Here is a 14,512-nt window from a genome sequence, read left to right as displayed (position 1 = left end):
AAGTTCATCAATAGTAACAAATGCAACAATCTGGTGGTGGGTGATGATAGTGGGGGAGGCTCTGCATGGGGACAGGGGGTGTACATGGGAAATCTCTGTAAGTTACTCTCAATTTTGCTATGAACCTATGTCATGCAGGGTCTCCGGCCCGGCTTTCGGCTGGTGGACACAGAGTATGGTGAGGCCCAAAAGGAACAACAATGGAGCCACAAACAGGAGAGTCATACCACTACACTCTCGATGGCAGACGGTCGAGAAACAAAAGCAAACATCTGCCAGTGCCCCAACGAGGGGTCCTCCTGCACCCCAGTCCTGCTGGCAGCGGGATGAGACACAGGAAATAGGATCAACATGATACACAATCCACTTGCTAACGGCACTTGCTAGCCGCAATCCGCTCTCCACTTCTCAGCCAGCCAACCAACCCCCTAACATAGCCATGGCAGTTATATTAGTAGCTAATGGCTAATGGGTAACAGCTGATGGCCACCCAGCCACAGCGATGGCCATCCAATTATAGCCAATGGCCACCTAATAACTGAGCCAGCACCTTTCCATGTGAGGCCGAGCCCAGAAACTGCTCTCTGGGACTCTGTCCCCACACATTTTTGCATTTTCTAAATTTGTTTTACAATGAACATACATTTATAATAATGAAAATAAATGTTATTTTTATAATGCTTAATATTTACTTCCATGAGCCAATTTGTCAACTAGCCCACACAAAAATTAGAAGAATTTAAGAGGAATAGGTTGCTTTTTCTTGCCTGCTCACACAACCACTTTCTGCAAACATTTCCCACGAGGAGGATGGTGAATTTTTGAAAACTAGGCTTGTTGACACTGCACACAACTTCTTCTGCCAAGTTGAGTGTTCAAGGTCAGTGACTGAGCTGGGATGATGGCATTTCCTTCATAATAAGATAAAAAGCCAGAATCTGCTGTGTTTAGAAGACAGTAAGCACTTGCTTTTCCTGCTTAATAGGGCCTTGAAGATCAGGTCCAAATAGACATCTCCATTCAGAAAGATGGATTCTGCTGCAGCAATTTCACACTAATAGGTAACAATAAATAAATTCCCTCCCAGTGAGGGGAAAGACTACAGAAGTACTGATTCAGATACAAATTTTCAGGACAGGCCAGGGTCCTGATTGAATCACTTGAATGAGTACATCAGTAATCACTTGTGTGGGTTTTCTTTTCTTTTAATTTACTGAAAAAATGTTGCATACATTTGCAATAACATTCATATAATTATCATTATCTAGTTCTAAACCTGTATTTCAAACCTTATTAAACCAAACATTTCAACCCAAAAGTCAATTCTGTGTTTTCCAAGAGCTTTTCATGTTAAATATTAGTATAGTTCCACAGCATTCGTCTTTGGTTATGATAGAGGTGAGTGTGCTTACTACAACTGGTTCTCCTCTCCTTCCTGAATACATGGGTAGTCTTCCTAGTCTCCCTTGAGGTGATGATAGAGAAAGATTGGGTCATATTGGAAAAAGGAGCAAGCTCTGAGCAAACATGAGCAGAGTTATGAATTATCCCTGTTCTCTATTATCTCGCAGTAGGCAATAGTAAAGTGTCATGCTGAGGTGATGGTGGAGACTTTGTCAGCGTGGGCATCTGTTGTGTTAAACCACTGAGATTCAGGAGCTAATTTGTTACAGCAGCATCATGTAGCCTATACTGACTAATATGCTGGCAAAGATATTGAAGACATTTATGCCCAATAAGAGAGGAAAATCCTCAAATACAGAAACACGTACATGCTTCATCATTTGTTCCATGGAACACTCAGATAATTTCTGACTTATGAATATGACCCCTCTTTTCTTTTGCTCAGGTAACACAGATAGATGATGGAATTCATTAATCTATTCAACAAGTTATGTTTGAGAAAGGCACTTTTTGGATGTTGCAAATATAGCACTGAATAAAACAGAGAACATTCCTGCTCTTAGATTCCATGGAGTTTAGATTCCAGGGGCAAAACAAAATAAGTAAATAAAAGTTAAAAGCGTTACTAAAAAAAGAATAAGTCAGGGAAGAAGGATAGGGAGTATCAAGGGTGGGGAAGGGCTGCTACATTCCCAGTATTTGTGACAATGTCTGGCACCAAGTAAGTCTGCAGTGAATGAGGGCCTGAGCACTGGAGCATACTCACTACCATGTTTCCCTGAAAATAAAACCGGGTCTGGTATTAATTTTTGCTCCAAAAGACACATTAGGGTGTCTAACATAAGTTCAGGGGATGTCATCCTGAAAAATCATGTTAGGGTTTATTTTCTGGTTAGGTCTTATTTTCGGGGAAACATGGTATAATTATATGAACTCTCAGCTTCCTTTCTTGGATTAGTCTTACACATCTCTCTTTAAGGACTTGCCCTATTTCCTCCATTGCCCAGTAAGTACAAATGACAGGTGCTAACCTCTGAAAAGAAATAGATCAGCCTCCATTAGAGATGTTCTTTAGACTCCTTCTCTGATTGCTCACTGTTTTCTCCTGTCCAAACTGGTCTGTGTGCTGAATGTTGGTTTCACTTTTCCCTTATAAGCCTACTCTTGATTCTCGAAACTTAGTAATGATATTTAAACTCCCCAGGTAATTCTCAATTCCCCCTCAAGAACTTGACTCATTCACTGAATTGGAGATGTCAATTGATATCTGTTCATCATTTGGGGGAAAATTTGAAGGAAATTTTCTCATCCTCATCCCCTGATATCTAAGCAACTACATTTTAGACCACATAATCCCTTTTCTTTATTTCTCTCCACCTACCCCCATCCAGGCTTCAGGTAATTTAACTAATGGTGAGCACCTGACCTAAGCTAATCCTTTGCTTTGCTAGTACGTATTAAAAAAAAGATGAGCTGGGACAACTAAGTTCTCTGTCTCTTAAGTTTAAATTAAGTCATGCAGACAGAATGGAAAGGGGTGGCATTAATAGTTATCCTCAGACAATAGGCATGAACCCTAAACCTTCCAAGAAAACTGGGATATATAATTACCTTCATAAGGGATTAAGGAAGGGAGTCAAGATGTTTTTCCTACGGAGATGACTTCGCAAAAAGTCAAAGGTATTTATTTATTCAGCCCTTTCACGATTTTGCAACAATGCTGAAATAATTTCCATTCATGTCCTTTGCCCCATTCCACACATGGGTCACCTGTCTTAGGAGTTTTCCAGGTTTATGTCCGGACATTACCACCAGTTCTGCCTTCCTGGGGTGGCTGCCAGTTTCTCACCTGCACCCTAAAATATTTCTGCCCAGGAATTTGCTCCGATGGGTCCTTTGTCTCTGCAACCACGGTCTGACACTTCAGCTGCTGGTCTTCTCTATACCTCTTCAGTGTGAATGACAGAGGCTGGTCCAGGCCCAGCTGCAGGAAAAGGTAAAGGTCCCCTGGAGCTGGCTGGTGGGGAAAGAGCAGTGGCTCAGGTTTTGCTGCTAGTATGGATTCTTCCTCCTGATTGCCGTTGAATACGATTTAGGGGCATAATGAGGGAGGGCTGTCGTGCTCACCACATGCAGGTTTCATCAGTATAAAATCTCACTCGGCAGATGAACACAGACAGATGCACGTTTCTTCCACCAATGAAATATTAAACATGACAGGTGCATTACCCATCAGGAGAGCTGCATACAAAATGCATGTGTAACCCATAAGGTCTTCCCCATTCCCTTCCTCCCGCTTGGCTGGGGGTTCTGGGAGGTGATATTCCTCCTGCAGTGCTGCTCAGATATTCAAATCCAAAAGTTATGGCCAACAGTATCCTTGGGAAGATAATTTAAAGGCTTTTGGCTTTAAATTAAGAATCCATTAAGATAATAAAATGTTTTCTTCGAGTTTATTGTTATTCTGCCTAAGGGATCTGTGGGGGAACACAGGGTAAAAACTATGGAGAGAAAGATTCTCGTCACTATGGAAACAGATTCATTTATTTTTATGGGCTGATTTCTAATTCCTCTCCCTGGGCAGAGCTCTCACTAACTTCTGATGCTGAGAGATTATGCTTATTCAGAGAACATTGTGCTGCTTGCGGGAGAACAGAGGCAGAGAAAGAGGGCTCAATAAAGAGCCAAGATGTGTAAGAATATCTTTCCGAGGAATTGACTCCAATCAGAATAGTCAACGGATTGAAGTGAGGAGGCTACATTCAGAATTCTGTACCAACAGAGGAAAACGCAGCCCCCTAATAGGTACTAGTTTGACATCTATCCTTAAAAAATGCAGAACACACACAGTAGGGTTCAAGAAGCATAACTTCTGCCTGGCATTCTATCCGCTGGCTATGTTAGGCTTAGACCCTAATGATACGTCCTACCTGTGTGCAGATATGATCACAAAGGGTGGCATTCTGTAGCAACCACAATTTGTTTCATGTCCGTTATTTTTAACTACTTGAGTCTTACTACTTGCAGAGTTTTTATTCTTTAATGGCATGCCAAATTCTATCTCCTACGAGCAGTATTTTTATGGGTATATCTCACAGTGTCCCCACTTCCACGATTAGTAAAATGGCAATAGTGATATATAGCAACTTCCAGGAATAAAGGAACATTGTGATTGATGGCTGCTATTATGCTGAGCTCTCAGCCTGAAAAGTGTTGGGCATATAAATAGCATGTTGATGATATTACTCAATCTTCGTTCAGTGATTTATTTGCATGAAAACAACACTATGCCTGGTCATTCAATGTGCTGTGCAATCCCACAAACTATGAGGGTGGCCAGCTGAATATGTTTGCATCAGAATTTGTTTAAGGTTCTGGAATGCACACCTGAATAGTGTAGGCAGGACTGGTTGAAAGACTGGTGGAGCAATTCATCCATCAAATCTGATTGAACATGTACCACGCCCCGTTCAGGCCACTCAGACATTAACCATCAGTCCTGGAAAGCCTTGGGAGCAAAGCCAGTGAAATCATGATTCAGCAAGTTGGGGTTCAGGTAAAGTTCAATGCAGTGTGTGTGTGTCTGTGTGTGTATGGGGGGGGGTGTGTGGAAGAAGGTTGTGAGTGTGCTGAAAGTTTCCCTTGGGTGTGGCAAAATGTTCCTTACTTCATCTCTAGTATAGAGATTGGACTATTTTAAGAATTGATTTTAAAATGTCTGAATATTGTGGTTTCATATTGCCAAATATTTGACACTGGGAGACCCCTGGGGGTTTGACTACCTTCTTCATTATTATGTTTCTTTGCTCATTTCAGTGCACGGATGCACACAGCCTTTCAGGATGCTGTTTACCGCCTTTACCTGCCTCCTGACCAAAACACTCTACATGATACTAAAAGCAGGATGCCCAGTTGAGTAAAAATATGTGCAAGAGAATCATCTGTGTAAGAAAACCTGGGGTGGAAGAGTACACATTCCAAGGGCATATTCGCCAAAGCACTGTGGGGGGAGGCAATGTGTATTGGTGGGTTTAGGTGAAAGCGCTGGTACTCCTCTGAGTTAGAAATAAAAGATTAGAGATATACCTGTAGTAGAAATATGCAGCGATGGCACATTTCACGTCAATAATCACATATTGAGAAACGTGCAATGTGCTATGCAGAAGGTTCTTGGCCTCGATGACTCTGTAGTCAGGTGGACAATGCAAACACAAAAATAATGAATCATTGGAAAGAGGAAGTAGGGGGGAGGTGCCTAAGATGATGCTAAGATTCTTACTTGAGTGACTAGCAAGAAATACATGAGGATGAGCAATTAAATATCTTTTTTCAAATATTATAAAAGCAACAAGTATTCACTCCTCCTCGCCATGGCCCCACCCAGGGAGACAATGCTAACAGTCTGCTCAGCAACCTTCCACTTCTTTCCCACATCCATATATATATATAGATCCATATAGGGTTTTTTGTTGTTTTTGTGATTTCTTGTACAATAATGAGAAAATATTATGTACATTACTTTGTAAGTTGCTTATTGACTTCAGAATATATCGAGGATATATCTTGTCACATCAAAGAGCTGCATAATGGCTGTAAGTCACTGTCATCTATTCTCCCTTAATCAGCATTTAGGTTGTTCCCAAGTTTTCACCACTACAAACAATAACCATCCTTACATATATACTCTTGTATGGAAAGGTGCTTTGATTTCAATAAAATAGAACCCAAAAGTGGAATTGCTGGGTAAAAGGGTATATGTACTTTTCATTGTAACTGAGTCTTCCAAATGTCTTTTCAAGCAATGTGAAGCAATTTTTGCTCTACCAGCAATAAATGGAAATCCTTGGTGATGATGAGCAACTGTGAGAATTGGGGTCCTGGGTGGTGCAGGGGAAGGAAGGGAATAGCCGTTTAGTTTGATTTTCAGCTAATTAAATCTGACATGCCTACTGAACAGCTGTATGCTGATACCCAGCAGGCAGTGAGACGCTTAGCTCTGGCACTAAATGGTCTCAGTATGAGTGAGGACACAGGAGTGGACGGAATTGCTCCGAGGAAGAAAACGCAGCAGAGAAGGGATGACATGGATCCTAAGGTAGTTCCCCCATCACAGAGCTCAGTGGAAAAATTAGGAATTAGCAAAGGAGGTTGAGAATGCGTTAAGGGGTAGGGGAGAAGCAAAAAGAGTGCAGACTAAGGGAAACGAGAGGAAGAGGCAGTTTCGAGAAGCACGGTGTGGACAATGGTGTAGATGCAGGGCAAGATCTTTAATCAGTGACCTGGATGTCTCTTCTTCTATCTTAAGAGTTGGGGCACAGAAATGTGAATTCCAACTTCCTGGGTTTTTTTCTTTTAATTTCATTTGTGTCACCTTTAAGGAGTAGAGTGATACAGATACTATGCCTTCCTCTAAAATCCATCCCAAAGCCATAGGAGATATAGTCAATAATACCATTGTCGGGACAGAGCCAGGAGAGCAGTTTCCAGGCTCTTGGCCTCACGTGGAAAGGTGCTGGCTCGGGTAGTAGATGGTCATCAGCTGTGACTAGTTGGCCATTAGCTGTAACCAGTTAGCCAGTAGCCATTAATATAACTGCTGTGGCTATGCTAGCAAGTAGAGTTGGGTGGTTTGGCAGAGAAGTGGACTGCGGATTGCTGCTAGCAAGTGCGGTTATCAAGTGCGGATGGTGGATTGTGGACCATGTGGATCCTACTTCCTGTGTCTCACCAGGCCACCAGCGAGACTGGGGTGCAGGAAGACTCTGTGTTGGGTACTGGCAGACATTTCCTTTTGTGTCTCAACCAGCCGCCATTGAGAATATAGTGGTGTGACTCCCCTGTCTATGGCTCCGTTGTTCCTTTTTGGCCTCACCATGTCCTGCGTTCTTATGTGGGGAGCGGAGTCCCCGCATGACAACCATAATAACTATATATGGTGTCAGATAGTTACTAGACTTATGGGGTAATGACTATGTACGTTATATGTGTCTCATCACTATGTTATACACCTGAAACTAATATAACATTGAAAGTCAACTGTAGTTAAAAAAATTTTTTTAATATAAAAAATAAAAACCATCCCAAGGCATCACAGCTTCTAGTGTTATGCTCGCCACCCCACAGGATGCCCTTCAGCCAAGCTGCCAAAGAGTTGGAAAATGGACGTGTTTGACTTTCATCTCGTTTCCCCTCCCACTGCCCTTTTTAGTAAAAGAAGTGCTAGCAATCACAGAATAAAAGCCCCTAAATCATTCACTGAGCAGAAAAACAGCCTCTAAATTATCAAAAGCTGATTACATCTTTGCTGACAGACACAGGCTGCGATGCTGAAATCTCACTCTCGTCAGCTTCTCTCTCTGGACAATGGAAATAGAGTCCTCATCTGCCTATCATCAAAAGTCCTCTTGATAACAAGCTCTAAACATGTCTCTGCAGCCCGCCATGTAATTATCTACGTCATACACCGCGTGACATTTTCCTATGTCTCCGGAGGCGATCCAAGACAGGAAGTGACCCGGTCATAAATGAACACACATGTACACACTTAAAATGTTTAACCTCCAGGGAACAAGTATATCCCCCCTACCGCTCCCCACTCATTTCTTTTATTTACTAATGACCTACCCTGTTAATGAAGCTGGATATGGGGAGCCCTTCAGAAATGAGCAGCTATTTCATATATGACTAGGCCTGATCCCTGCTGGTCTGACAAGAATATGTGCAGAGAAAAGCAAGCTTTCTAACTTTGGCCTCATGGAGTCAGGTGAGACAGAAGTGTCAAATGCTGCTCCTCAGACAGGCTTTTAGGAGGATGGTGTTTGCACAACAGTCATAAAGGCTACCCTGGGAATTGCAAATTCCATTTGACTTACAGCAGCCACACTGGCCTCTGGAGACTGGGAGGATTTCAGCTGCAGGAAAAAAAAAAAAACACCCAAGTCTTTGCACTGCCTGGAAATGAGGATGGATTGACAAAATGAAATAGCACAGTAGACTGGCAGGTCGATGATGATTGCAGTCGGGCGACCAGGGTTGGTCTAGCCCAGAGGAGGAAATTATCATTTTGATTATGTTCTAGAGGATCTATTTATGAGTACAGGTTTCCTGGTTGAGTCAGACTGAATATTTTTCTGGGTTTCAAAAATAAAATTTGGATACGAATACACAAACTTAGGTAAATTCTTTGACCTGGAGCATTTTCAATCATTTCTGCCTGATGAAAAGCAGTCCTAAAGGAAAAGAAAAACTTCCCATTTATATCACAGATCATTTACACCTGCAACTTGGCAGAAGTTTTATCTCGTTTTTTGGCAAAGAAAGACCAAGTATTTTCCTCTTCACTCACCCTCCCTGTCATACCTGAGTCTTCTCCTCAGGTGGCTTTCTTGGGCTACCTGTCTCTCCCAGGTGACAGAGAACATCGCCTCTGTAAGAATGAGGAAGTGAAAGGACCGTGTGGAGGAAGAGCGGTGATGCTTTTACATGAGACAACCAGCAATTCACCAGATTTTGGATTCAGACAGAACTGAGTTCAAATTCCATCTCAGCTGCTCACAGGGCGCATGACCTTGGGCAAGTTACATTACTTTGTTTACCATGTGTAAACAGGGAACACAGTACCCAAGTCTTAGGATGGTGGTAAACACTAGAGGGGAAAAAATAAACAAACAAATGGACCCACACATACACATGCTGAATGTCCCTGGCACATAGTAGAACCATCATAATGTAATCGTTGTATTGAGGATCTAGATAATCCTATAAAAATGTGCCTGAGTTGTTGACTTCTAAGTAATGAACTAGTTTTATTGAATGTTAAGTGCCAAAAGCATAACTCAAGAAACGTTCCTTTTTTATTGTTTTTATCATAAAACCCACGACTTTTTCTCCTCTCAAGTTGCTTGGAGAATTTTTGGGGTGGGGATCCCAGTAGATCTAGATTGATTCTCATTTAATTGCACTAAGATAGAGAAAATTAGTGGATCAGGAAGCCATTTCTAATTTCTCATGTGGCCCAGGGAGTCCACATGATGACAGTTTGTCCCACTTGTCTGATAGGTCCTACTATAGGACTGCAAATCCCCAGCCAGCTTTCTCCTGAAAACCCCTGCCTCCATACTGCACAAGTTCTGGTCTTCCCACCCAAGCTCTGCTTATGCTCCCCCCTTAGAGTTGGCCTGGCAGAGGGTCCCAATCAGGAATGCTAGCTGTGACCAGAATGCTGGGGCTGGAGGAAAAACCCACTTGAACAACTCTTGGAATGACAAGAGCCAGTGGGTGAGCCCAGGCCACCTTCTCCACATTCCACAAACATCTGTGTAGTACTTGAGTTGTGCCAGGTCCAGGGCTAGGCACCAGGGACAGAGTGCTGAACAAGTCACACCCTAGTGTCTAATAGTGGGTATAGACACGTGAATGTATAACATTGTCGGTATTGCCCATGACTGGGAAAATAGAGGGTGCATGCAGGTGAAGCCCCTAGCCTACAGTGGGGAAAGTCACCCAGAGCTTCCCCAAGGAAATGAGATGGAAGACTAAGGAGCATCAGCCAGGCCAAGGAGGCTGGGATGAGGATGAGCAAGGAAGAAGTTTCCTAGCAAGGGAACAGAGTATAAGGCGAATGAGCTGACAGAGGAGCCAACGCAGAGTCCGTCAGCCAGGAGACAAAGGCCAGGGGAGGCAGTGCAGTGCAGCTGCCCCAAGGACATGGCTTTGTAAGTGGATCGACCTGGGGTCAGATGCCAGCTCCATAATCTTCTCTGTCCCCCTATACGACTTTAAGCAAATTTCTGAACCCCTCAAAACATCAGTTTCATTTGTTTGAAGGATATTATATCCTCCTCTTGGGATTATTGTGGTGACAAAATGAAATAATACATAAAAAAATGATCCAGCCATCTTCTCTGATACCAAGTAAATACTCAGTACGTGTTAGTTGTTGTTACTATTAATAAGAATAACAAGATGAATAGTAGCTTCCGACAGCAGGAATGAGGCTGTGATGGTTTGGCTGAGTCTAGATCACAGGGGAAGCAGGAAGGGAAATGAGCTCCATAGGCCCAGGTGATGCTATCACTGCTGTTAAACTAAAGTTTTTAACTGGAAGTCTTTTTGTAAGTAAGGTTTTAGTGAGCCAAACATGGTAGCCCAAAGACTGGTCCTGGGGCATGGAGTCTAAACCACCAGCAGCATGGCTAGGTGGGAAAGACAGCATGTCCACTGCCCCAGAGTTTTGCAAACGTTTTTATACATCAAGTGGGGGGAGGGGGAAGAAAGGGGTAGCCTGAAAGAATTTGCATGAGCTATAGACAAGGGGTGGAGAAGATGAAGTGGGGCCAGCTCTGGGATAGGCCCCAGAATCTGCATAAAGAAATATTCACTCCTGTAGATTGGCTGGGGCTACGGTCCTGGAAGCCCACGTGTAAACAAGGGGAAGCTCCTGGAGTTTGACGGTGTCCGGCTAAAATAATCTGTGGAAATCAATCTGAAGTTCCAACAGGCAAAACAAGGATATGAGAAATCTTTTGTTAATGGGTCAGCAGCCATTAACAAACTAGCAGCTCTGTATTTTTCTCTCACTCTCCAGCCACTGTAAATTAATTTAGAACATCTCAGAATTTTTTTCTTATTACCACATCAGATCTTTCTGTGGCTGCACCTTTGGTTATCAGCTCAGGATGATAAGTACACAGTCCACTCAAAAGCACAGGAATGAAACTCAGGCTCAAGTGAGTGGATCAGTTTCTCAATGTGGGGGTGGAGGTGGGGGGACTCTATTCACATTCTGGGAGGGAAAATTCTTTGTTGTGCAGGACTGTCCCTCACATTGCAAGACGTTTAGCATCTCTTGCCCCATCCACTATATTCCAATTGTCCCTACTCTCTGTGAAAACAACACTTCTAATCACCCTCCATGTTAGATGGCCCGCCATTCACAGCCAGCTTTTTAACCACGAGTATTCTGAATATGAAAATAGTTCTTAGTCAAGGAAGATTGGAAACTCTTAGCCTAGACAAGGTTTACAGAGGTTATCTAGAACGTCAAAGAATAGGCTGTATTGAAGGTAAGTGCTTCAGAACACATATATATTACAAATTGATAAATACACAGTTCTTCAATGGAAAATCCAAAGTAAGTAAATAATATTCATGTTACTTGTAACTTTCTATCCTATATTCACTCACAAAGAAAAAATAACCTCAGTAACGACAGCAAGTTCTCATTTCTGATGTAGACTAGACCAATTATATATCTCTGGCAAACACACAGAATGAAGCAGAAGTTGGTACAAATTATATGAATGGCATAATTATGATTATGTTTCAGAATTGTCAGCAAATTAATTTCTCAGGCTGTTTTAAAGAGTTTTCCAGGCACTGGCTTTAGAGAAAACAAAACCTAGCATGAATTCCTTCCATCATCTCACAAAAAAGATTCAAGGCTGATCAGTTCTGTCTTTTCAGTGTTACTACTGGGTGCATTGAAACGCCATTTCTCCATATGTCCACCTTGCTCCTCCATACAAGGGTAAGACAAAATACCGTAGCATATGTCATGTAGGAGATAATCACTGAGACACCAGGCCACAGAGGGATCGGTAGATTCTAAATTCCATTACAGAATCACTTTCTACTGTCCATTTTGGATCCAAATCACCCACTGCTTTATTAGTCTGGCATCCCGAGATCACTACCTGGGCAGCTTGAAGAACTGGAAATCATCTATGCCCTTGAGGATACAGATTATCTCCCTGCTGCCCACCGTCTGCCTCTCACACACTCTGCAAGCAGAATATCCTGTGAAAGGCAGCTCCATATGCTGGCTTACTCTTCAATAGAGAGCCACTCTGACTGGCCCGTCTGCTCGCGCCTTTTCAGCTCTGCTCCTCATCCTTTAGCTGAACAAATGAGGATGAGACCCGAGACCAGGAGGGAGGACAATCAATCCTTCTGTTTCTAAACTACAGGCCACGTGAGATTTACTGTGAAACAAGGTTGCTGTGTTTTACCTTCAGGGCAGAGAAACAATGCACGTTTTTAAAAGGATTTTTGAGATATTTGGGGAAGATACACAAGACTGCTAGAGTTGTATTGAAAATCACAGTGATGAACATAAAGAAAGAATTAAGTACGGTTACCTAGCCACAAAACCTACAGTTGGTGCCGACGGGTTATGCAGTAAGGAAAGAATGCCAACTGAGAGATGTGTTTGGGGAAATGTGTGACAGTGAACAGTGTGTGCACCACAGCTGTGACCTCAAGCCAGCTCTCCAAGCTTTGCTTTCTTTCTTTCCTTTTTTTCAGAAAAATGAAAAAACAAACAACAACAAAAAAACTGATAATTTCCTCACCACCATTTTTAAAATGTGACATATAGAATAAAGTCTCAATCCGATCAATCAATTTCTAAAAAGACAATGGTAGATAATTTTAAATGTTTCAATAACATAAAATAAATCTAACAACAGAGAATAGTAGCAGTATGTCCTATAAGCTTTCCCAAACTTGGATTATTTTCTCATTCAAACAATAAGGCAACATAAGGCTAGACATATAAATTCTTGACAAGGGTGCCAAAACGATTCAATGGGGGAAAGAATGGTCTTTTCAACAAATGGTGCATATCCATTTGCAAAAGAATAAAATTGGACTCCTTCCTCACACCGTAGATAAAAATTAACTCGGAAATAAATCACAGACCTAAATGTAAGAACTAAAACTATAAAGGTCTTAGAAGAAAGCACGAAAGTTAATTTTCATGACTTTTGGTTAAGTAAAGTCTTCTTGGATACATCAAAAGCATAGGGGACAAAAAAAAATAGATAAATTGGACTTTATCAAAATTAAAAACTTTTATGCTTCAAAGGATACCATCAAGAAAGTGAAAAGATGTCTAATCATTATGTTGTTTTGTATACCTGAAACTAATATAAAAAAAAATTTAAAAAGTGAAAAGATGAACTACAGAATGGGAAAAAAATTTTTTGCAGATTTCATGTCTGATAAGGGATTTACATCCATAACATATAAAGAACTCATACAACTCAAAAATAAAAGACAAATAACCCAATTTAAAACTAGGCATCGGATTTGAGTAGACAGTTCTCCAAAGAAGATTTACAAATGGCCAAGAATGCAATATCTCTAAGCTTAAATTTAAAAAGAACATGATGAGATGTTCAACATTGTTAGCTATTAGAAAAACGCAAGTCAAAACCATAGTAAGATACCATTCACACCCACTAGAAAGGCAATAATAAAAAACACAGATTAAAAACAAGTGTTGGCAAGGGTGTCGAGAAATTGGGACCCTCATGCATTGATAAGAATGTAAAATAGGACAGATGCTGCAGAAAACAAAATGATAAATACAGAGTTAACATATGATCCAGCCATTCCATTCTTAGGTATATATCCAAAAGAAGTGAACACATACGTCCAAACAAAAAATTATACAAAGATGTTCAAAGCAGCATTATTCCTAAGAGCCAAAAAAGTGGAAACAACCCAAATGTCCATCAGCTGAGGAACGGATAAATAAAATGTAGCATATTCATTCAATGGAATATTACTCAGCATAAAAAGGAAGTGCTGACTTTACAGACAGGAAAATTTAAGTTTAGAGTTCTTGCATCCCATATTCAAAGCCACACAATATTCCAGGGCTGAGCTAGGTTTAGCTCCTTGGTCTGTCTACAGGGTTCTTTATTCCCTATAGAATGACACCACAGATTGCTTTTAATGAATAGTTGCTCCATGCCAGGTACTTTGTACACATTATCTTACTGCTCTTCGCCCCACCTCTGCTAAGTCGGTATTATTATTTCTATCTCTAAAGTGGAGAGATGAGCCAAAGGAGGAGTTAAAGGCCGTATCCACTTCCTAATACTGGAAACTGGGAATAGCTGCAATTTGAACCCAGGTCCATCCACTCCCAGAATTACCATTCTTTCTGCTAAATCATGATGTCCCTGTCATCAGGTTCTCAGGATAATCTTTTAATGCATCTCTGGAGTCTTCCCTGTTCCTTCCTTTCCCACAGATACAATGCTAGTCTGCTGCTCTGAGAACTCACTTTTCTATGAATTTCTGGCTGGACTCATTTCTA

At 41.6% G+C, this 14,512-nt stretch overlaps 1 protein-coding gene and 1 long non-coding RNA gene across 4 annotated transcripts in view; one reads left to right on the top strand and one right to left on the bottom strand.

Annotated features, from left to right (window-relative positions):
* Nucleotides 1-14,512, bottom strand: part of RASGEF1B (RasGEF domain family member 1B) — a 531,937-nt gene that overhangs the window by 162,778 nt on the left and 354,647 nt on the right. The window lies entirely within an intron of this gene.
* Nucleotides 3,205-6,884, top strand: LOC141568275 (uncharacterized). The gene is made up of 3 exons (XR_012491385.1): nt 3,205-3,400; nt 4,879-4,960; nt 5,221-6,884. It is a non-coding gene; the product is annotated as an uncharacterized LOC141568275 (long non-coding RNA).

The sequence above is a fragment of the Rhinolophus sinicus genome, linkage group LG02, assembly GCF_036562045.2.
Source record: "Rhinolophus sinicus isolate RSC01 linkage group LG02, ASM3656204v1, whole genome shotgun sequence".
Classification (NCBI taxonomy): Eukaryota; Metazoa; Chordata; class Mammalia; order Chiroptera; family Rhinolophidae; genus Rhinolophus; species Rhinolophus sinicus.
Note: the sequence above shows the minus strand (reverse complement) of the source record. Positions and strands in the feature narration are given on the sequence as shown.